The sequence below is a fragment of the Nomascus leucogenys genome, chromosome 7b (assembly GCF_006542625.1).
Source record: "Nomascus leucogenys isolate Asia chromosome 7b, Asia_NLE_v1, whole genome shotgun sequence".
Taxonomy (NCBI): Eukaryota; Metazoa; Chordata; class Mammalia; order Primates; family Hylobatidae; genus Nomascus; species Nomascus leucogenys.
This window is the reverse complement of record NC_044387.1, coordinates 71347932-71373856: the sequence shown is the minus strand read 5'-3', so window position 1 is coordinate 71373856 and position 25925 is coordinate 71347932. Positions and strand designations below refer to the sequence as shown.

Below are 25925 nucleotides of genomic sequence, written 5' to 3'. Positions count from 1 at the left end.
TGTCTCTTCTGCATGAAGATCAGGAAGACATGATTAGCTCTATGAAGATTAAATGTGGAAATTGTATTACGGATCAGGTATCAGAACACAGCATAACATTTTTCAGGTTTCTGAAGATAATAATTTTCTAGTGTTTTAAAAATTCCAGACAATGTCAAAGGAATATATTTGTTGATTCGTCATTTTAGATAGTTCTACAATGAAAAGTTAACAAACGTTAAAACTGAAAATAAAGAAAAAATTTAAGTGAAGAAATTTTACATATTTCTACATATTTTTAAATTTCACATATTTTTAAATATGTAAAATTATAAAATTTGAGAATATCAAGATTCATAGACAATTGGGAAAGGTATGAACAGGAAGGAGAATACCAGTTGTAATGAAAAAATGCAAATTAAAATGACAAAACTATTCAAATACTTTTTCTATCATTGGATGAACAGATAAAAAAGTGAGTTTTCCATACAAGGAAATATTATCCATGTGTATGTATTTAATATAGTGTGTGCTTTCATATATTATATATTTATATATGGATGTACATATATAAATTCTAAAATTTGAAATCACAAGTTGTATAAATAAAGTTCTTATGACAGATTTGTTATGAAGAAGAAAATATAATTCAACAAACATTCTTTTCAACGTTTTATTCTTAGATATTCACTTAGTATTTTGATTGTTTTTTCTGTCTAAAGACAAATAGTATTACCTGTTTTGTTTCATATTTAATATTAATTCATAGCTTCTGTTATAATACTAATGGTCTATGTTTAAATATTTTAAAAAATATTTTTTTGTTGCTTTGGGTCTAAAACTGTAATGTATTCCTAACCTATAGATTTTTCAGGATCATATGTATTATCCATGTATTTTTTAATTCTAAGTTTTTTATTATTGTATACTGCAAAATTTCTTGATACTTTTACATGACTTCCTGCATTCTTTCTAAATCATGTTCAGCAGCCAGCTTCTCTGCATGATTTCTCTTCAGTAATTAAATTTAGCATTTCCAGCTGCTGAAAAATTTGTTGGCCTTTTCTGTTCATTTGTGTTTCCTCATGCGTAAAATGTAAGACATCCACATATTTTTAATTCTTTCGTAGTACCATTGTATAGGCTGAGTTTGGCACTTATGTACTCTGAATGGCTTGCTTTCATCAACCTTAAAAAGAAATCTAAAGTATTAATCTTACATGTTTATTTAAATATGAATCTGATCTATATCAGTATATCAGATACGTAATTACACTGAGTGGCTTCCTTCTGGTAGTTTAGAAGGGATTTAGATTTTTTTTCTCTTTTTCCATTTTTTTTTTTTTTTTTTTTTTTTTGAGATGGAGTCTCGCTCTGTCACCAGGTTGGGGTGCGGTGGTACGATCTCGGCTCACTGCAACCTCTGCATCCTGGGTTCAAGCAATTCTCCTGCCTCAGCCTCCCGAGTAGCTGGGACTACAGGCACATACCATGCCCAGCTAATTTTTGTATTTTTGTAGAGACAGGGTTTCAACATGTCGGCCAGGATGGTCTCAATCTCTTGACCTCGTGATCCGTCCGCCTTAGCCTCCCAAAGTGTTGGGATAACAGGCATTAGCCACTGTGCCAGGCATAGATTTTGTTTTCTTAGAATATTTTACTAGATTATTTTTAAAGATATGTAATTTCAGACACCCGTTTTCTCTTTTTAAGCATAGATATAAGGAGTTACACAGATCTACAAGTTGAACTGATTACCATAATTATTAATGAGTCTTTGATTTCAACATAGAATAATTTTAAATAGAATAAATAGGCTGGATGTGTTGGCCCACACCTGTAATCCCAGCACTTTGGGAGGTCGAGGCAGGAGGATCACTTGAGCCCAGGAATTTGAGACCAGCCTGGGCAACATAGGGTGACCCCATCTATACAAAAAAAAATAAAAAAATTAACTGGGCATGGTGGCATGCACCTGTCATCCCAGCTCCTGAGCCCAGGGTGTCAAGGCCACAGTGAGCCATGATGTTGCCACTGCACTCCAGCCTAGGGAATAGCATGAGACCCTGTCTCAATAAAAAGAAAAACAAAAAGAATAAATAAATCTATGTCTGTTCCTTTACACTATTTAAGAAACTGTAAAGCAATTATATGAGGGATGCTTTTTGATGTAGATAGTGTTTTTGGAAGGTGTTTACTGATATCACCAAGTCACATATCTGTCTTCAGAGAGTATCATGCCTATAATTCAATCCTCATTATTCTCCATTACTTTAAGCACTTTTTGTATGTAATGTTGTTCTTTGTAATAAATTATAAGCATATACCTACAGCTCGCTAGTTTTAATATCTCAAATGGTCATTCTTTAAAATATTAATGGGTTCATATATAAGCAGCCAATGGAAACCTGGATATAGTTTTCACTTGTGGGTTTATTTAAAATTATAGTATTAAAAATCTTATATTTTGGGTTCCTTATTGAGATTCTGATTTGACCAACGGATGCATGGTATATGATTAGTTGGGCAACTTTAAGTATTTACTAGCCTTATTTCCCAAATCTACATTGCTTTTCTCTTCTTTACCTTACATAATATTGTTATTACAATCTGCTTACGTAATAAAATGACATGATATAAAATAGGAAGATAGTAACAATGCAAATATTTTTGATTCAGCTGTTAATTACCTTCAATTGCCCATTGTTTTTAGCACAGTATCATCCCATCAGTGATGAAAACCATAAAATTCTTATCAGAAAGCATAGTAGTAAACCTTTATGACTTTGGATTTGGAAATAAATTCTTAGAATACCATGAGCATGAAGAAGAAAATAAAAATTAGGTAATTGGATGTCATCAGAATTAAAAATTTTATGCATCACAGGGTATTTCACTTTTATCAAGAAAGTGAAAAGACAGTCTACTCTATAAGATTTGCAAATTTTTTTTACTTGATGCAAGGTCTCTCTCTCTGTCACCTGGGCTGGAGTGCAGTGGTGAGATTGTGGCTCATTGCAGCCTTGACCTCCTGGGTTCAAGCAATCCTTTTGCCTCAGCTTCCTGAGTAGCTGGGACTCAAGACATGTGCCACCATGCCTAGCTGATTTTTTTTGTGTTTTTGGTAGAGACAGGGTTTTGCAATGTTGCCTAGCTGGTCGTGAACTCCTGAGCTCAAGCAGTCCGCCCTCCTCAGCCTCCCAAAGTGCTGAGATTACAGGCATGAACCACCATGCCCAGCTTGAGATTTGCAAATCTTATATCACTTATATACTGAAGTTGTATATTCAGAATATGTAATAACTCTTTCCATTTAAAAACAAGAAGGCAATCCAATTGAAAAATGAGCAAAGGATGTGAGTTGATTTTTCTCCAAAAATGAAATGCGAATTGCCAACAAAGACATGAAAATATGTTTAATATTATTTGGAAACATTTAGGAAACTGCAAATCCAAACCACAACCACACCCACACCCACAAAATGGCTAAGGTAAAAAGACAATAACAAACATTGGTGAAGATGGAACCTTCATATGCTATTGGTGGAATGTAAAATGGTGTAGCTGCTATGAAAAACAGTTTCGCATAAACTGTTTTCTCAAAAATTTAAACAGAGTTACCATGCAACCCAGCAATATCACTTCTAGTTATATACCCAGAAGATTTGAAAATTGTTACTCAGACAAATACATGTAGGTACACATTCATATCAGACTATTCACAATAGCCAAAAGGTGGAAAAAAACCTTTGGTGGTTAATTTCATCTGTTAACTTGACTGGGCTATGGGGTACCCAGATTAACGATTATTTCTGGTTGTGTCTGTGAGGGTATTTACAAATGAGATTAGCATTTGAATTGGTTGACTCAATATAGTACTTTGTTGTCAGTCTAATAGTAAATCTTTAAGTCAACTTCCTTCGTAATTGTCTCTGTTTTGTCTGAGCTGCCTCATGGCCATCTGGCTTCAAGGGAATCTATTTCCACCACCACCACCACCACTCTCGAAACTTCTCCTTGGGAATGATTGACCTCAGTGTAACCAAAGGCAATGTTCATCTGTTTTTTTTTTCATTTTCATAAACCTCATCTCAGTATCTAATGCTGTTGACTGTTCTCCCTTTCCTGACCATCAACAGAATCTTATTCTCTCTCTTAATCACTCCTTCTCCATTGCATTTTTTTCTTTTTCTCTATTGCGTTTACATACTGGATTTCCTTGGGACTTAATTCTACACCTTCTCTTTTTGTTTAGATTTCTTTGCTAATGGATTCAGTCTGTTTCCATAGCTCTTACATGTTATAATATTCTGATAATTTAAAAATCAGAAACTTCAGTTCAAATTCTGAGTACCATACTTACTTGTTCAACCTAATTTTATATATGTACTTGGCTGTCTCACAAACATCACAGTACTGTGTAACTAGATTGTTAAGAGCAAGTGCTCTGGATTCAAACAGCTTAGGTTTTGGTATTTTTACTAATACTTTGCAAATTTTTAACCTTTGTGAATTTCTTAGCCCTCAAGTTTCTTATTTGTGAAATTGAGGGTTGTAATGCAGTTGTGAGAAGTGAGATCCATTTGGAACAATGTCTGGCATATAGTGAACACTCAATAAATGTGAGCTGCTATGGGTTGAGTATTGCTAATTCAAAACTCCGAAATTCAAAATGCTCCAAAATCTAAAACTTTTTGAGTGCTGACATGAATTTTAAAGGAAATACTCACTGGAGCATTTTGGATTTTGGATTTTCAGATTAGGGATGCTCAAGCAGTAAATATAATGCAAATATCCCAAAATCCAAAATACAAAACACTTCTGACCCTAAGTGTTTTGGAGAAGGAATATTCAACTTGTATCATCTTCATTGCATCATAATTAATATTTTAAAAGGAACTCTTGATTTTCATTTACCCTAATCTTCCAAATCATAAAGACAGGAGTCATCCTTGAATTCTTTGTTTTCCTCTCAGCCATGCATTCAAATGTCCTGGGAATTCAATCTTTATATTTTCTCTTGAAATTGTATACTTCTTACATCAGTTCACTCACTTTAGATCTGATAACTGTCTTTCATCTGGATGACAACAACAGACTTTTTTTTTAACTTTTAATTTTTGTGGGTATATAATGTATATAACACATATTTTGTTTTAGTTTTTGTTTTTTTGAGATGGAGTCTCACTCTGTCGCCTAGGCTGGAGTGCAGTGACGTGATCTCAGCTCACTGCAACCTCTGCCTCCCGGGTTCAAGCGATTCTCCTGCCTCAACACCCTGAGTAGCTGGGATTACAGGTGCACGCCACCACGCCCCACCAATTTTTGTATTTTTAGTAGAGACGGGGTTTCACCATATTGGTCTGGCTGGTCTTGAACTCCTGACCTTGTGATCTGCCCGCCTCGGCCTTCCAAAGTTAGGCATATATATTGATGGAGTACATGAAGTATTTTGATACAGGGATGCAGTGTGAAGTAATCACATCATCAAAAATAGGATATCCATCCCCTCAAGCATTTATCTGTTACAAACAATCCGATTATACTATTTTAGTTGTTTTGAAAATGTACAATTAAATTCAAATCCTCTCTTCTAGCTATTTTGAAATATACAATACAATATTGTTAACCATAGTCACCCTACTGTTCAGTATAACACCAGAACTTAGTCCTTCAATCCAACAGTAAGTGTGTGCCTGTTGACCAATCTCTCCGTGTCTCCACCTTACCCGTACCCTCCTCAGCCTCTAGTAACCACTATTCTATTCTGTACTTCTCTGAAATCAACTTTTTTAGGTTTCACATACGGTGGGGTCATGTGATATTTGTCTTTTTGTGCCTGGCTTATTTTACTTAACATAATGTCCTCCAGGTCTATCCATGTTTTTGCAAATGAGAGGATTTCATTTTTTATGGCTGAATAATATACCATTGCATATGCATACCACATTTTCTTTATCCATTCATATATTGATGAATCCTTAGGTTGATTCCATATTTTGGCTATTGTGAATAGTGCTGCAATAAACATGGTAATGCAGATATCTCTTTGGCATGTTGATTTTATTTCCTTTGGCTATGTACCCAATAGTAGGATTGCTGCATCATTTGGTAGTTCTCTTTTAATTTTTAAAGGAACCTCCATACTCTTTTCCTTAATGGCTGTACTAATTTACACTCTCACCAACAGTGTATAAGTAACAATTAACTTTTACGTTCTTCTTAGTCACCTGCTCAGAAGCCTTCTTGACCACCCTACCGGGGTGTTTTCCTGCTACAGGAAATTCTCTGTCTTAGCCCTTTTAAAATTGATTTCATAACTAACAACTTAGAAAGTACTTTCTTTATTTGCATATTATTTCTCATACTAGTGTAAGAGTTGAAAACATGCTTGTCTTTTTTTTTTTTTTTTTATATTTTTCAGTTCCTAGTGAGGTATATACTTACTAGATCAGTAAATATTTGTTTAATGGATAAAATGATAGAATCCCCAGGAATTCTATCAGATTTAAGAGTGTAAGTTTTTTATTTAGCATTTGCTTCTTCGTCCTATTGGAGTTTATAAAATAGTTACTAATATTTGTTGAATGCTTTTTATGTACCAGTAAACATTATATTATACTGGCTGATTCTCTACATCTTAATTTGATATTCGAGGCTAGAATGAATATGAATAGTTTTTCCTTAGATAATATTTTATAGGATTGGAAGTCCCTCTAGATTATAGTCCATTTATAAATGGAGTAGGAAATCATTTTAACAAGCAGAAAAAATGACCTTCAGAGTAAAGGAAATATTTATACTCTTGAAAGATTACCCAACTTTTCGTGCTTACAGGAGTTGTCCTCTGATTTAAGTAACTACTTTAGGTTACCAGCAAAGACAGTTTATTCTAGGTTACAACTGGCGATATCACTTAAATAGTTGCCTCATCCCTTTTATCATAACCCTCCTTTTTTTCCATTTCAACCAGTCTTACAGTATTTTTGAACTTCCATTAATAATATATGTGTATGCTTTTCTTTGTGGTGATTTGCTTCCATGTCTTAGTCTCCTATTTGAATCCTACACTTTCAGGGAAACACTTATATCCGCCATATCTCCCAGCATAGTGCTTTTCACATAGCAGTTACTTAATATAGTAAGTTGTAGAGTTGATGGATGTGGCATCTTTGTGTTTGGAAATATGAATGTATCTCTGTTCACCTGTCAGACATATTTGGCCAAATCTTGAAGGTGAGATAGGAGGGTTTAATAAGTAGAATTACAAATGTTTTGGCTTAAAACTTTATGAAGTATCTCATACAATTGTGTAGTATATTAATCTAGAGTTATACTATGCATGTGCACCTATAAATGATTATTTGATAAGAAGAATGTAAATACATGATTCCATGGTCAATATCTACTTTTTTGGTGTTTTACCAATTATAGGTTTAAGTAGGAAGATAAAGAGCAGTTTAGTAACTTTTTAGTATTTCGAAGTTACTAAAAAAATGAAGAAATTTAAATTTTACTTTTGATCTTTTTTTTTTTTTTTTTTTGCCACAGAGTCTTGCCCTGTGCCCAGGCTGGAGTGCAGTGGCGTGATCTTGCCTCACTGCAAGCTCTGCCTCTGGGGTTCACGCCATTTTCCTGCCTCAGCCTCCAAGTAGCTGGGACTACAGGTGCCTGCCACCACGGCAGGCTAATTTTTTATATTTTTGGTAGAGATGGGGTTTCACCGTGTTAGCCAAGATGGTCTTGATTTCCTGACCTCATGATCTGCCCTCCTCGGCCTCCCAAAGTGCTGGGATTACAGGCGTGAGCCACCGCACCCAGCCTCACTTTTAATCTTTAAATTTTTTTCTTTAATTAGGGCAAGAAAGATTTTTATGTACATATGAAATATGGCATTTATTGCTATATATGCCAATATATAAGCAAGTAACATAGTATTTGCTTACTGTTTTTATATATTGCTGAGAGTATCTATTTAAATAAAGTAATAATGGGATGATGCCTGGATAATAATTTTCAGATGATTTATTTTGGCAAATTATAAAACTGCATTTTTCTGTGAACAGTACGTGAAGAAGATACTGTGTTTTATAAGAACGGATTTTTAAATTTTGTGTAAATTTATTGTGTACCTTGTACCCTCACTCCTCTTACTCCCCTTTTAATAGAGCCCATGAAATATTTTAAGTAGGTCATTATTTTCAAATTGAAATTTCTATGTTTTGTACCTTTTGGATAAGCTTTTTATAGTTTCCTTATACATATCTTGTTTTGAATATCAAAGAACAATTTTATTTACTGTATTAAAACCTGCCGTAATAGGAACTGTTAATATTATAATAGATTTTTTCCTCTTGTTAGAATGAAGTTAAAAATGATTAATTCAAACAAACAGTCTCAGTAACAATATGAGTAGCTTGTTCTGGATTCTTTACTATGTAAATAGTGCTTTTTTTCCCCTCATCATTCCTATCCCTTAACACAGTACGTGGCAGATAATAGATTAAGATTGTAGAATTAAAGATACCTGCTTTATATTGTAATATAACATAGCTTTTCTTTTGCCTTTTGTAAGGGAAAGAAAATTTTACTTGACAATGAGCTATAAAAGCAGGGAACCCATTTGTACTTCTTAAATTACATGGTATTATATTAAGCATTAATTTTCCACTAATTCTTTCTGCTATTTTCTTTTTTCAACCTGTTGACCAGTGTTGTAGCCATGGTTAGATTTTCATGTAATTTTATTGTTTATCCTATTAGTTTATGGTACTAAAAAACTAAATCGAATGTAGACAATGAAAATAGATAATAAGGAAATCCTAGAGCGATAACTTTAAATTAATTAGCAATTTTTTTTTTTTTTGAGACGGACTTTCACTCTGTTGCCCAGGCTGGAGTGCAGTGGTGTGATCTCAGCTCACTGCAACCTCTGCCTCCCCGGTTCAAGCAATTCTCTGCCTCAGTCTCCCTAGTAGCTGGGGTTACAGTTGCCCACCACCATGCCCAGCTAATTTTTGTATTTTTAGTAGAGGCGGGGTTTCACCATCTTGGCCAGGTTGGTCTTGAACTCCTGACCTCGTGATCCATCTGCCTTGGCCTCCCAAAGTGCTGGGATTATAAGCATGAGCCACTGCGCCCAGCCTAATTAGCAATTTTTATGTCGTCACTAATACACTGTGATTTGTTTTTGTTATCAAGACTTTGTTGATGAAGGAAACTGGTTCCACCTCTTAAATCTTAACCACCCCACAATGTTTGCTTCAGTGTTCGAGCTATATCATCAGAACATTTCCTAAACAAAAGTTAAACTCCAAAGCATATTTCCTCACAGTGTAATTCTTCTTGGGTGTATGGTCTTCAGAGCAATGTAGTTGTGTTTGTCATTAGTGCATTTAAAAAACATAAGGATTTTTCCTTCATATCATCATGTTCAAATATCACTTATTCTTAAAAACAAAATGTCCTCTTAGCAATATCAATGCAGTCTTCAAGTTGTAATGAAAACTACTTAGCTAGTTTTTGGGTTCTCTTAGTAAATGTTCATTAATCAGTTCCTGAGTACATTCAGTTCTGGTCTCATTGGCAAGTGTTACCGGAACTACATTTGTTGCCGTAACTCACCAACATTTTGAAGAAAATGCTTATGATGTAGTCTTTCACTAACACTTGGCAATTGTGCATACACGTGAAACATACAAATAAAATATACATATTTTAATTTTGGCAACCTGATGTGGTATTTTATAAGTACACCAAACAATGTAGTTTTTATGTAATATATTAAATGTCTGCTTTTGTTGGCTTATTCAGTATTATTTCCAATATTTCATTTGACTTTGAACATTTTTCTTTGCAGTTTTTATTTAAACTTTACGTTTTTATTGTTTTATTTATTACATCTTTGCACATAGCCACACTTTCGTTTTAATTCTTAATTATTTATGGCTACAAAACTACTGCCATCTCTCAACTGTTCAGGAACACCATCAGAATAGCCTGGCAAAGCTAAGTTGATTATATACTGCACTAAATGAGAATGCAACCTTGGCAGTATCTTAGAAGGATCTCAGAGTGAGAGGTTGGGGTGGGTATTTATAGAGTTTCTAGGTATGAACTCAAATGGTTTACGTCTTAGGTCTTTCAATACGAGGTCTGATTGTGGTTGTATATAAATTTATCATAGAAGATTTTAGTATTGGGAGAAAGTGAGACAACAGTTCTGATGTAGGTGTTGATTAGTAAACAGTTGATAAGTGAAATTTTTGCCTGAGTAAATTATTGTTCTGAAAATGAGACTGTTTGTCTAAATAAGCAGTTTATTGTTCAAATACATTGGTGTTCCTGAAGCAAACAGTGAAGTGATTTGTTCTTTGCAATCTTATCTTCCTGGGGTAGGATTTCCTGAAACAAACGGTGAAATAATATTGACTCTGGTGTCTCAGTTTTTAACCCTGCTTGTTAGGTGAATGTGGATGGCCTTGTTTCTCAAAACTGAACTCATTATATTAGCAACCTTAGTTTAGACTAAAACTGGTATAAATTCTTTTGGAAAAATATATATTTTAATGAGCAAAAATTAAATATTATATCAACATGTTTTGAAGTATGTATACATTATGGCTAAATATAGCTAATTAACATATGCATTACCTCACATATCGTTTTTCTGTGTTGAGAACACTGAAATCTACTCTCAGCAATTTTGAAGAATACAGTACATTGATATTAACTAGAGTCACCATGTTGTACAATAGATTTCTTGAACTCATTCCTCCTATTAGTTGAAATTTAGGATGTAAATTTTAGTTAGATTGGAATCTTTTCTTGTAATTACTTCAGTTATGATTTGTTTGCTACTATTGATACATTATGAAAAGGTGTCTTTTTTGTCAAATAAGTCTAGTGAAGTTTGTTTTGCTAATTGTAAGCATCATTAAAACTAGATAATATGGTCGGGTGCGGTGGCTCATGCCTGTAATCCCAGCACTTTGGGAGGCCGAGGCGGGTGGATCACGAGGTCAGGAGATCGAGACCATCCTGGCCAACACAGCGAAACCTCGTCTCTGCCAAAAAAATACAAAAAATTAGCCGGGCGTGGTGGCGGGTGCCTGTAGTCCCAGCTACTTGGGAGGCTGAGGCAGGAGAATGGCGTGAACCCGGGAGTCGGAGCTTGTAGTGAGCCGAGATCGCGCCGCTGCACTCCAGCCTGGGTGACAGAGTGAGACTCTGTCTCAAAAAAAAAAAAAATAAATAAAAATAGATAATAAAAAATTTGCTTCCCATATTAAGCAAATACTGTTAAAACATAAATTTAAAATAATAGCTTTCATTAAAATAATTGTAAAAATGTTAAACAAGTACTTACATTTGAGTTACAAATTATAAACTGTTCTTGAACTATTAGACATAATGTATTTCTACTGTACATAACTAGTATCCACCTAAAGGGAATTCAGTAAGACGTAAACTTTATTGAGATGAGTCCACTGATTATGTGGTTGGATGCTGTGGCCATATCTACTTGCTATAAACCTTTCTAAATTCCCTCAATTTCTATACTTATCTCATTGTGGAGTGTAAAGAAGTGGTACTTAGATTCACATCAGAAACATTGATCGACCATTCTTGAATAGCACACCTCTAAACTATCAGACTGGCTCACAAACTAATTGAATATTTTTGTTAGGAGCACGCTCATCTGATCTCCATCAGCAGCCCACAAATGGTCAAAGTTTATTTCACATGTACCCAGAGATCCTTCTGTGCCTTATATCTTTGGTTTTATGTGGGGAAAATGTGATAATTGTATTTATTGATTTAATAAAAGTGTCTCTATTTCACTGTTAGCATTGTAAATCCCTTTAACTTCTCCCTAATTGCATCAAACTAGATGTTCAAAACTCATTGCTTTAGGTCGTCACTTACAGTATCTCAGGCAATACTGTGAACAGGGATAGGCTACATGATTTTATCTGTATTACATTCTTGGGCTTGCAGAAAAATTTGCTTCCCTTATTAGACAAATATTGTTAAAACATAAATTTAAAGGAATAGGTTTCATTATACTTTGCCATGTTACAGTTACATAGGCAAAAAAAGTGCTGCCAAAACCAAAAGTTTGAAAATTAGTCTCCTGGACTTTTTGCTTGTCATTTCCTTTTGTTGAGTGATTTTTCCGAGTTCCTGAAATCCTCTTCACAGGAAAAATTGTAAGGAATGTTGCCTCCTGAACATAGGACAGAATGATGTAATGTGCCAACTTTCCTTCTCTACCTATGTGTAGCAAACAGTGCCTTGTATAGACAGACAATGGCTGATGAACTGAGATGTCATTGATTATATTTCTTTATGGTACAGATGATCATACCAACAACATTTTGTGATTGAATTGTAAAGAACTATGGCTGGATGCAGTGGCTCATGCCTATAATCCCAGCCCTTTGGGAGGCCAAGGCAGGAGGATTGCATGACCCCAGGAGTTTGAGAACAGCCTGAGTAATATAGCAAGACCCCATCTCTACAAAAATTTAAAAATTAGCTGGGCTTGGTGGCACGTGCCTGTAGTCTTGGCTGCTTGGGAGGCTGAGGTGGGCAGATTGCTTGAGCCCAGGAGGTTGAGGCTGCAGTGAACTATAATCGGGCCACTGTACCTTGGCCCAGGTGACAGAGCAGAACCCTATCTCAAAAAAAAAAAAAAAAAAAAAAGCAAAAAACTGTAGTTTTTCTTTGTGGCTTTTCGAAAACATCGTGTTTCTGGGTGTTTTTGTGTTTCCTCCTAAATGTGTGTATGATGTATTGGAAAAAAACTACTCATTATTTTGCTTATTAAGTAGGTATCTCTTTGGATTTTGCCGTTTTGTAGCTTGGTACTATTCTTTGATGCTTTTTAGGGATGTTGCTGTTTTTGTTCCTTTATATGTCTTGTCCAGTAGAATTGCAATCATAGCGTAATTTTTTGGCAGTAAATATTTTGCTATATTCAGGAACTTTTTGGTGCTTCATTCTTGCCAGTAAATGTGAAATTTGGTTGTCAGGTGACAAATTAAGGAATTTTTTGAGGAGAGAACATGACATGAAAATATTACTTCTGGAGAAAAATCGTTAACTTTTACCTTACTTTATATTTTGATTAGGACATTGTTTGGCATTCCTTTAGACAGTTAAAGGGTTTTTTTTTAGTTCAAACAATTGTGACCACATTATTTTTTTATTCCTATAATATAATCATCAACATGTTAATGTATCTGAACTATCTTAGAATTTTGGGAATTCATAGTCATTGTTCCTTAAGGATTACTTACAAGGCCTGGCCCTAACTGGATACCAAACATTGAGGATGGGGATACTAATAACATTAATAGTAGCTATGATTTATTACATACATTTTATGGGTCAGGTATACGTTGATTCATTTAATCCTTACAATAAATAACCCATGAGCCAGGTGGGCATTATATATTATCTCTGTTTTACAGATGAAGAAAAGACAAAGACCGATTAATAAATTGCTCAGTGATTTCAACTCAAAACTTTATGTTCTGCTCTTTTAATCACTACAGTATACTGCCTCTCCTTGAGTTGCACAGGAAGAATTGAGTAAAAAATGATTTCACTTCCCTAATGATAAGAAATGGACTAGATAGGGTGTCATTATATAATGATGAGCTGTTCTATATGAGTACCTTCATAAACCTTGGAAACATCAGTGAGTAAACTTTTGAATTCAGAAGAGACCCATTGATGATACTGAGCAGTTTAAAAGATCCTTTACTGATATTATTGCCTCTGTTCCTGTTTGTTAAATTGCACAAATAATTTTTACTTTGGCACTTTGTGTCCCAATTATCATTACTCTGGTAGGAGAAGTCATACAGAAATGTGTTTAAAAGTAATTTTTATAACTGCTGGACATAAGTACCTTTATAGTTATTGATGGTTTTTTAATAGTTATTTATAGTTATTGATGGTTTCTTACATATTCTCTAGAAGGTAGTGAATCTTACTAAATAAACTTGGCATTTTGCTTTGACATATCTGACAATGCTATTTTAAAAATACAACTCTTGAATTTATATTGTAGTTGAAAATGTAACTTCCAGCTGGGCGTGGTGGCTCGCACCTGTAATCCCAGCACTTTGGGAGGCTGAGGCAGGTAGATCACTTGAGATCAGGAGTTTGAGACCAGCCTGGCCAACATGGTGAAACTCCTTCTCTACTAAAAATACAAAAAAATTAGCTGGGTGTGGTGGTGCACACCTGTAGTTTCAGATACTCAAGATGCTGGGGCAGGAGAATTGTTTGAACCTGGGAGGTGGAAGTTGTAGTGAGCTGAAATTTTGCCACTGCACTCCAACCTGGGTGACACAGTGAGACTCTGTCTCAAAAAAAAAAAAAAAAAATTTAACTTCTTAGATTTGACTTTTCTGTGTCACTATGTTTCCTATGTTATACCTGAAACCTGTGATTTTTAACCCCAAAAGGGTCTCTCTGTGCATATAAATATCACTGCCCTCTAGTTAATAAGATATTCAGGTAAGGCAGTTTTTTTTCATTGGCGTTCATACTGAAACTTTCAAATTTTTTTTGATGTGGCTTTCTTTTATACATCTATTACTTATTTATGAGATAGCTCCTGGGAATTAGTGGTGGAATCTGTGGTTGTGAAGTTGCTTTTTGGGGGATATTTAGCTCTCAGAGATAGAACTGTAAACTTAGCCTGAATAATAGTATCCTTTAGCCAACTGAACTGATATGTTGAGTTTACAAGCAGAGACGTAAAGTGTAGTTCTAATAAACAAGGGCCTCTTTTTCTTCTAATTAATGAGTCTACATCTTTCCTCACATTATTGGTACATGAAGATAGATAGGTGTAGGAGGTAAAGCACTCATTCTTCACTGCCTTGTTTAAGGTCAAAGTAATAATATATAAAGATTAGCTAATTATCTGAAAAAGAGGAAAAATAGGGAATTTGGTACATCTCTTTGGCTCATGTTTACTACCTGTAATCAAGAGCCGGGCCAGAATATATCATTTTTCTGTGAATTGTCTTAAGGTAATTAAATACAGTATTTTTTTTTTACTTTGACCCAATATTTCTGAGGACCTTTTCCCCCTATTTTTGTTAGCATTTGTTTATTATCTAAAACTTTCTGATTTTTGTCTTTGTGACTTCTTTTTTGAGCTTCAAACCTGTGTGATACCACTGTATACTTGTAATTGCCACTTGAAATTTCTTATAAGAAGCCCCACTTTTGGGGGGAGACTTTCTAAAACTATATATTCCCCTGTTATCTACTCCTCCATTTTTTCCCCATCTGAGTAAATATCACCTCCATTTACTTACTTGCTTACACAAATCACCCATTTTTTTCCCTTACTACACACTTAATGTCTGTCCACCATCAAGTTCTGTTTATTTTGCCTCCAAAAACATTTGTTATCAATACTGTTTTTTGTTATCTTAACCATCACATCTATAGTTCAAAACATTTGGAGTAATCTCTTATCTTGTCTTATTTTTCTTCCCCACCTATATTTTCTTTCCTTTACATAGAATAGCCAATGTAGTCATTCTGAAATTTAGTATATGTTGTTCATGCATAGAAACGTCCAGTTCCTTCCCATTGCTCTTAGGTTAAACCTACAGTCCTTAATATCACCCACAAAACCTCATTCTCCATTTACCTTTGCTCCTAGTCACAATACCCTTTTATTCATCTTTTACTCATCTTTTAGATTTTCCTTCAAGTGTCACTTTTACACAGAAACCTTCTCTGCCTCTCATCCTTTACCCCCACCAATCACTCAATGTAAATCTAAATCAGATCTTTCTGTTATAATATCTCATAGCACTTAATAATTGTTTGTAATTAAATATTTTATTCCCTGATTATTTCCTGCCTCGTTCTTTTGTGTGCTTCATGAAGGTAAGAACTCTATGTCTATTCATAACATATCCATAGAGCCTGGTACATTGCCTATACATAGTAGGTGCTCAGTAAATAATTATTCAATAAATGAGTACTAATTACAGTCCACACATTTGATTTCTTTTTTTCCTGATTAAAAGTAGTAAGGATGGTTCTCTATGGAAACAATATGGATTATGCATGAGAAAGGCCATGATAGAATTATTTTCAGCCTATTATTAGCAGGAGTGATAGGTTAATAATAGTATCTCAAATTACTGCGATTGGTTGCTTTAGGTCTTCAATCCAAAAACATGCTGATTGTGCTTGAAATGAAGAAATAAGCCATTTGATTTATGAAATACAGGTTAGCACACTTTACATAAAAATTGCAAGACACATTGGTGGCTACATTTTTTGAGATTTTTCTCTGCTGTTTAAGGGTAACTTAATTTTGAAACTGTGTTACAATGTGATAGAAGGAACATGGTTTACAAAAACATGTTCGAATTCTAGGCTTCACAATTTATTAGCTGGAGAATATTGGACAAAATTCATTGAACCTCTCTGAGTCTTAATTTCCCTTCTATGAAATGGATACAATGAAATGGTAATAAAAGGTTTATTGTGGAGAGTAAAATTATGTAATGTGGGTTAAAACACATTATGAAGTGTGTTAGTGATTATCATTGTTGCTATTATTGTGACTACTAGTGTAGAATTTAAAGGTCATGAATAGCCAAGCCAGAATCTTCAAGAAATTTAACCTGTATTAAAGGAAAGGGATTATGACTGAAAGGATTGTATTCATTAACAATTTCAATTTGGATTGTTTTTTGTTCTGAATAACATTGATCTATGTATACCCCAACTTAAGAAACTCAAACTCATAGAATTTTTGACTCTATTATATAGCCTTTTTAATTCTTTTCTGTTATAAAATGCCAGCTGGCTTAAAATACAGATAAGAAATGCATTTTCTCATATGAACTATTATTTATTTTGTTGGTATCTTTTTTAAAAATTCAATTTTCTAGCATTTTATAAAACATGTTTTACTATAAAGCTTCAAAAATGAAATAGTCGAACTAGCATTTGTGAGATCATAATAAGGATCTGGGAACAGTATAAACAAATTGAAACTTCAGGTAATTTACCAATTCTATTTTTTGATACCATTTTCTTTGTGTTTAAGAAGGATTATTCATTAAGTCTTTTATTTAAGTCATGGAAACCGTTTCAGCCAACTTTATAACATAAGAATAACTGCAGACCATATATTTATCTCATGATTTCTTCTATCAAGGCATAAAGAAGTGAATTATTGAAAAGATAAAAATAAATTTGTTTGCTTTCTGTCAGAGTTCATATCCACAGGCAACCTTGATAGAAGACCAGAATGATTTAGACAAGTTTGCTTTGGAGATTCATAACATATGCTTGCTGGACAGAATTGAGTTATCTCTGCTCTGGAGAGTAAGTTATTGTAGCAGGAGCTGACAGAGATGAAGATAACTGAGGGAAATTCAATTACCTTTTAGTGTTTTCTTTCTAATAGGATTCTTAATGTGAAAAAGATCCTTAGATGATGCGCCTGTTACTTGTGAGATTTGCCTTGATACCTGTTTCCAGAATACTATGAACTATCAGTTGCAGGCCCTCATTAAGTATGAAATAGGCTACTTATTGTTAAGAGTAGTTTTGATTGAAAGGACTTATTTTCTTTTACTTGATGTCATTGGTAATTTTTGTATTTATTGACTAATGTCTGGTTTTCTTTAGCAAATTCTGTATTATTTTGAATGAAGTTATTATTTAATATATTGAAAATTTTTTTTATTTTAAATGACCTTTCTGGAAGTATGTTGCAGCTTCTCACTGTTTAAATGTTCATGCCTCTGTCTATCATATGCTAGAGCTTGATAACCTTGTTTAAATGCTGCTAGATTTCTCAAGCTTCCATTTTCTCTCTTGCTTTTTGATTCTACCAGACTTTTTTGCTAGAATGGTCTTTATTGTCTCACCCCCTTCTACTGTTCAGTGTCATAGTTTGACTTCTCTCCTCTCCTTTTCATCCCCAATCCTAGGACAAATGGATTAAACTTGTTCTTTTCAATATCATTACTCATCTACTAATTATATATACAGTGGTCCTTTTTTGTTTCTTATCTTCCTTGGTCTCTGCAGTTTTTGACACTGATGACAAACCCTTCCATTTTGAAATTCCTTTTTTGCTTGACTTTCTTGATGTTTTTCTGATTGGTTTTTTATTTCTCATGAATCTTTTATTAGTTTCATCCAATTTCTTTTGCTTTTTTAAAAGTATAGGTCTTTCACAGGAATACTTTCTTTGTGTTTTTAACTTTTCTGTGCTGTTTTAACAATCTCATGTCTACCTTATCTGAAACTTTTATATAGAAGATATTATTTAAAATTTTTCAATCTATTCATTTAGTTTTTTCTATAGGTAATTTAAAATAAAAAATAATAAGAAGGCACACAGTGAAAAATCTCTTTCTAATCTCTTCCAGGATGCCTTCCACCCCTTACCCTTACAGAAAACCACTGTTATATGAATTTTTCAGGGTTTCTTTATGCATATACACTCAAACAGAGATACATATTCCTATCTTTCTTTGTATGAATGCTAGCATATTATAAATAATGTTCTGTATTTTGCTTTTTAAACTTAATATTATTTCTGAAGAATTTTTATGCTTCGATCAGGAAAGTATGAATGTTTCCTTATAGAATGTGTTATGAAGCATATTTGGACTTTTGTCACTTGCATAGGTTATATATGGTAGAGTTTTAATTTGTATTTCTCAGTGTTGTTTTAAACTATTTTATGAGTGAGTTTGATGATCTCTGAACCTTAGTATTTCCCTTTCTGTGAACATGTCCTTTGCAGCTATCCGATTGGATTGTATCTCTTTTCTTATTGATTTTGTTGTGGAAGCTCTACGTGTATTAAGGAATCAACTCTGTGATATATGTTACAGTTTTTTCTTTTCTTTTTTTTTTTTTTACCAATTTGTTTGTTTGTTTAGTTATGATGGTTTTTTTTGTTGCCCTACAGAAGTTTAAAAAATTTTTTTTTGGTAAATGTGTGGATATTTTCTCTCATGGATCTCAATTTCTGCTTGGTAGTTGGAAGGGTAGAAACACATAGATTATAAAGGAATTCCCATATGTTTCTTCTAATAGTTCTATAGTTTTATTGCTTTAAATTTAAATATTTAATTTATTTGGAATTTATCTTAGTACAGATTGTGTTATTAATTCAATTTATTTTATATGCCTACCCAGTTTTCCCTTTGCCACCTACCAGATAGTCTAATTTTTCATTTAAGATGCTACTGTTATATACTAAATGCCTATATGTTTGGGGTCAATTTCGAGTTTGATTTTTTCCCATTAGTCTGTATGTGATTTCGTATACTAGTGTCAAACTAGTATATTAATCAATTTAATTATTGAGTCTTTACAATGTGTTTTGATACTAATATGTCTATGTTCCTCCTGCTCCTCCTCCTCTTCCTCCTTCTTATTGCCCTTTTGAATTTCTTTTTTCAGAATTCTTTGGCTTGTTAATCTAACATTAGATTCAGCTCGTCTGGTTCAAAAGAGTGTTTTCATTTGATGCTCTTGGGCTTTTCAGGTATGCACTCACACCTTCTGCAGATATTGGTAGTTTTACCAACTTTTATTGGTATTAACTTACCAACTTTAATTCTTGTAATTACTTTTCCTTGTCTAATTGAATTGACTTCTATCACTAGTGTGATGTTAAAAAATAATAGTGAGCATCTTTTTCTTGTTCCTGACTTTAGCAGAGGTGTTTCAGTGTTTCCCTACTAAGTATGATATAGCCTTTGACCTGAAGTATGTATGCTTTATCATTTTAATGAAATATTTATTTAGTACTTTTTATGGAGTTTTTCTGTAAATGAAGAATGTTGTTCAATTTTGTCATCCTTAAGTGGAGCAGTGGAGTTGATATTCATAGTATACTTTTTTCGATGTTACGTATGTCAGTATTATGCCAATATATTTTGGTCTTAGTTTTTTCTTTAATCTTGCCAGATTGTATCTGCTAATGTTTTGTTGGTAATTGTCATGTTCTGTTCTTAAATTGGGTTGTGGTTGTTTTTAACTTTCTATGCAATCTTAGTCATTTGTGAGGTTTTAGCTTCGGTGTTATACTTGCCTCTTGTAAATAATTTTACAATTTCCATTCTTTTTTCATGCCCAGAGACAGGGTGGGTAGCATTGGAATTACCCTCTTTTAAAGGTTTGGTGGGATTCACCTTTAATGTTACTGGCTATAATGCAGACCTCATTTCCAGTTTCACATTTCCAAAAATCTGCCATATTTCTTTACCTAGGTGTCTTACCCGTTTATATTCACTTTGTCTAAAACTTAAATTCATTGTTTTTCCTTCCCAGATTTTCACTAGTTTTATTAATAAAAGCAAAATGGTATGAAATTGGGAAATATACTCTTCATTCTAGACGGCTACAGGCTCTTAAGAATCAGGAGCCTCTAGTACTATTGAAGGGGGAGGAGGATTTGGGTGAATAACTTGAAGTCTGTGCCATAATCTCCCTTTACTTTTCCATTTTTAAACTTCTGTCAAATTTTTATTCATGTAGTACATGATACATCACTTCATGTGAATTCTTTTTTTATGTAACCAGCAATATTACAATTATTACATTACTCGCTACAACAAGCCATTTCCATAGTATAGAATCTGTTGTATGTGTTAAGTAAATACTGATATCTTAGTCTATAAAAATGACTTTGAGCCACATATTCTTATTATGCAAAAGAAATTTTGGCATTAATTGTCATTATCAATTATCATTGTTAAATAGAATGAATTTAACAATTTTCATAGCTTGGTTGATGCCATTTTTACATGATAGTCCAATCTAGTGATTATCAATTTATTACAAATTATATTTCACTTTACACAATCACAAAAAATATAAATTCTGTGCTGCTGCTTGAACTTAATTTGTAATTTATTTCATTGTGTTTGTATAAGAGCTATAAGCATATGAAATGCTTCTATATATCTATAGTCTAGATATGCCCAAATCTATTGTTATTGGCACTATTATATAAATAAAATCAAAAATTCCTTTAAAAATAGAAGTCAGGTACTTCTCAGAAGGTTAACCTGAAATACCCCTGACCTAAGAAAAATTTGATTTAGATCAGTGGCTCTTTTTGTGTTTTAATTCATTAATTTTTGAGCTGGAGAATACTGCAGCAAAGAAAAGAAGAAAAATATAACAGTAAATAATAATAAAAAAAGAGAACCTTCTCCAGTATCTTTGCCCCACCAAGAGGCAAGGCAATGTTTTGGCACATAGCATTTTAGGCTTTTTATTATGAGTGTATATTTGTGTATCTATTTCATAACATAAAACAAATATAACACACACACATAATTGTTTTGAGTTGGCGTCTGACTCTGTGGTTTAGGCTGAAGTCCAGTGGTGTGATCATGGTGCATTGCAGCCTCAAACCCCTGGGCCCAAGTGACCCTCTCACTTCAGCCTCCAAGGTTAGCTGGGACTACAGGTGTGCCTCACCATTCCTGGCTAAGATTAAAAAAATTTTTTTTTTGTAGAGATGGGGTCTCGCTATATTGTGCAGGAGAGTTTCAAATTCCTGGGCTCAAGTGATCTTCCCACCTTGGCCTTTCCAAATGCTGGGATTACAGGCATGAGCCACTTAGCCTGGCTCAAAAATGGGATATTATGTGAAATGTTCTGTTCGTTATATTTTGCGTTAATAGTTCCTGTTTTTTTTGGGGGGGGGGTGCTAATGGACTCTGCGAGAATCTAACCTTGATAGATTCATACAAATATAACACTTTTTACATGTTTATGGATTCTGTCTTGAGATTTTCTTATGTAAGGGTCTGTATGGTTTGTATGTATCACTTCTTTTACTACAATCATGTAGGAGAAATCGTTAAAGGCTGACCTTTACTACCTTTTGTTTTGTTACGGACATTACATTAGCAATATCTGGATTATATTCTTCTTGGACAACTTGTGAGAATTACTTTTAACCATTAAAAATGTTTTGAAATTATTGGTGACTACTGAGGGAAACAAATATTACATATTGACTTCTTTATAAAAGGTTCTGTTTTATTTTAATTTCAACATCTGGTATAGGCTTGGAACATAGGAAGTTCTCAAAGAATTGCTGAATGAATGAAATTGTCAGTAATAGAAGATATACGATAGGATTAAAGAAGATTTCCATGTCCAGCTAACATAAGTTTGGGGAATCAGTTTTTTCATGTGAGATCCTAGATTCTTTAATATTAAGATAATGTTTTGTTAAAAATTACCTTCTGTTTATATCCTAGTAGAGACAGCAAGTAAGAAAGTAATCACTTTGTTCCCTAGCATTGCTTACTGGATTGTCACTGTTTTTCTTAATGAGCATTTAATGATGTATAAAGGCAAATAATTTTTTTTTTCCTTTGGAGACGAAGTCTCGCACTGTCGCCTAGGTTGGAGTGTAGTGGTGCGATCTTGGCTCACTGCAATCTCTGCCTCCAGGGTTCAAGCGATTCTTACGCCTCAGCCTCCCGAGTAGCTGGGATTACAGGCACCCACTACGACGCCTGGCTAATTTTTGTATTTTTAGTAGAGACGGGGGCTTCACTATGTTGGCCAGCCTGGTCTCGAACTTGTGATCTCAGGTGATCCCCCTGCCTCGGCCTCCCAAAGTGTTGGGATTACAAGTATGAGCCACCATGCCTGGCCAGAATTTAAATCTCTATGAAAATTATTTCTGAACTTACAATTTGATGGTTGAAATATGGACTTTGTATAATACTTGGATTTTTTTTTAGGGGTTAAGAGTTGGTTTGTTAAAGCATGTTTAAATTCATGCTTAAGAGCATGCTCTTAAGCATGAATTTAAAATATTTAATTACACATAAGTTGTAAAATTGTTTTTGCAGTCTGTAGTGTATGATAGAAAGCACAGATTTGGGATTTGTAAGAACTAGGATTTAGGCATTGTTCTGCCACTAATTAACTTTGTAGTGTTGGATAGGATACTTAATTTCTTTGTAATAATATGAGATTCCTTAAAGGTCATTAGTCTAGTATCAAATCTGTAGCTTGTAATATTTTTATTCTAAATCATAGGTTGTAAAAGGGCAGTATTAGTTATTTGGAGTCTCACCTATGTAATTATCTTGGTATTTCCTTTTCATTCAATTTGTTGATGATTGAAACTACACCTTGAATATATGTTATTTCTGTGTACCTTGCTCTTTTCTAATGACTTTATATGTTTTTTCCTATGTGCATGTGAAATTGGTAGAGTGCAAAATGTCTTGAGCTGTGTAAAGATTAGTTGAATGACAAACTTTTTTTCCCACCTTTGTCCATTATCTCATTTTTACCACTACTGAATTGAACTCCCCATTTTGTTTCTCATTTAGTGGTTAAAATACAGTGCAAACGAAATCTTATAATACTATTTTTTCTTACTAGCTTTTAAAGTAAACTCGTAATTAGGAAATAGTGCAAAAGCAATTTTATGTGAACCTGCTATTTATGCTTTCCTATTTGTCTTTTCTTCTTTATTTTCCCACTTGATTTTCTCCTAACTTTTTCCCCTATAGTTTTCTGTTTCTAGTTGGCCACCTTATCTTAAAAACCCTAAGTGAGAAGAAGGATGGTCAAAGTCAAGGATAACTTTTTTAAAACTAAGAATACCATTCTTTTGCCCAGGATGGTTCTGCCTCAGTGATTAATGTACCCCTTTCTCTTCCCACATTCCTCCCTTGATATACGTTTTGTGTTGATCACTTTTGTCATTTAGTGAAGAGATGGTGGATTGATAGATTTTGTGTCATCATAACCTTATAGCAAAGTATTAGAATGTCAGTTCTCATCCCGGTTTTGATTTCTACTACCCTGGCGGTTTTGGACTTTCAGTTAATGTCTTTATTTATATTTCTCCATCTCTAGAGTAGGAACCATGAAATGGTAAGCTTGACAATATTTGCTTTATATATGCACAGTCATGCACCACATAACGGTATTTTGGTAAATGACGCGCCACATATACAATGGTGGTCCTATGAGATCTTAATGGAGCTGAAAAACTCCTGTTGCCTACTGACATTGTAGCATATATGAGTTACACTACTGACATTGTAATGTCATAGTGTAACTCATTACTCACGTGTTTTTGGTAAGGCTGGCGGAAGCAAACTTGTGTTTCCATTCATATGAAAGTGCAGCACAATTATATAATACTTGGTAATGATATTAAAGGACTGTGTAACTGGTTTATGTATTTACTATACTGTGCTTGTTATTTTAGAGTGTATTCCTTTTACTTATTTAAAAAAAATGTTAACTGTAGAACAGCCTCAATCAGGTCTTTCAAGAGGTATTCCAGAAGAAGGCATTGTCATCATAGGAGATGACAGCTCCATGCGTGTTACTGCCCCAAAGACCCTCCAGTGAGACAAGAGGTAGAGGTGGAAGCCAGTGATATTCATTATCTTGACCCTGGCAGTGATATTCATTATCTTGACCTTGGATAGGCCTAGCCTAATGTGTGTGTTTATGTCTCACTTTTTAACAAAATTTAAAAATTAAAAAAGTAAAATTTGAAAATAGAATAAGGTTTATAGATCAGGCACAGTGTAATTCCCGCACTTTGGTCAAGGTGGGAGGATTGCTTGAGTCCAGGAATTTGAGACCAGCTTGGGCAACATAGGGAGACCTTGTCTCTACAAAAAATAAAAAAGTTAGCCAGGGGTGTGGTGGTACACCCCTGTAGTCCTAGCTATTCAGAAAGCTGAAGTGGAAGAATCACTCAAGCCCAGTAAGTTGAGGCTGTAGTTAGCTGTGATTGTGCCACTGCACTCTAGCCTCTGTCTCACCAGAGCAAGACTCTGTCTAAAAAAAAAAAAAAAAAAAGAAAATTATAGAATAAGGATATAAAGAAAGAAAACATTTTGGCACAGCTGTACAATGTGCATTTTAAACTGTGTTATTAAAAAAGAGTTAAAAAGTTTAAAAAATTTTAAGTTTATAAAGTAAACATGTTATAGTAAGCAAGGATAATTTATTATTGAAGAAAATAATTTCTAATTAATTTAGCATAGCCTAAATGTGCAGGGTTTATAAAGTCTATAGTAGTATACAGTAATATCCTAGACCTTCACATTCAGCCACCACTTGCACACTGACTGACCTAATGCGACTTCAAGTGCTGCAAACTCCATTCATGGTATGTGCCCTATACCATTTTTTGTTTGTTTTATACCCATTTTTACCATACCTTTTCTATGTTTAGGTATACAAATACTTACCATTGTGGTATAGTTGCCTACAATATTTAATACAGTAACATACTGTACATATTTATATGGCTCCTAGGCTATAAACAGTATGATGTATGTCCTCATCATTAAGCCATCCATGACTATATATACAAATATAAATTGTAGCTTTTCTGTTTTCTATCATTGTTGTTTTCTTCACCTTTGATAAAAATAATATCAGTAAATATGAAAGATAAAATGCTGGTTGAGTATCCCATATCCAGAATGCTTGGACCAGAAGTGTTTCAAATTTCAGGTTTTTAAAGATTTTGGAATATTTGTATTATATTTACTGGTTGAATATCTCTAATCTGAAAACCTGGAAATCAGAATGCTCCAATGAGCATTTTCTTTGAGGGTCATGTTGGTGCTCAAAAAGCTTCAGATTTTGGAGCATTTTGAATTTTGAATTTTTGGATAAGGCATACTCAACCTGTACCAGTATAACCAACTGACAAATATTCAAGTTCTTTTTAATGTCCAAATTGCTATAGTTTGAATACCCAACCACTGAGACATGATTACTCTACAGCAGTTGACCTTAGCTCTGACTGCCTCGTCAGATAAAATTGTTGACTAGTCTTGGCATTGTCATTCACTAAACCATGTGAGGTAAGACACCACTGCTGCACCTTTACATCA

General features: G+C 33.8%; 1 protein-coding gene across 4 annotated transcripts in view; it reads left to right on the top strand.

Annotated features, from left to right (window-relative positions):
- LRBA (LPS responsive beige-like anchor protein) overlaps nucleotides 1-25925 on the top strand; it is a 765281-nt gene that overhangs the window by 302282 nt on the left and 437074 nt on the right. The window contains exon 1 of one of the 4 annotated variants that reach the window (XM_030816233.1): nucleotides 19472-19552. The exons of the other annotated variants lie outside the window; for them this stretch is intronic. The gene's annotated coding sequence lies outside the window, so the exon portion shown is untranslated. Of the gene's footprint in view, nucleotides 1-19471; nucleotides 19553-25925 lie in introns of those variants that run through there. 4 annotated transcript variants of the gene reach the window in all.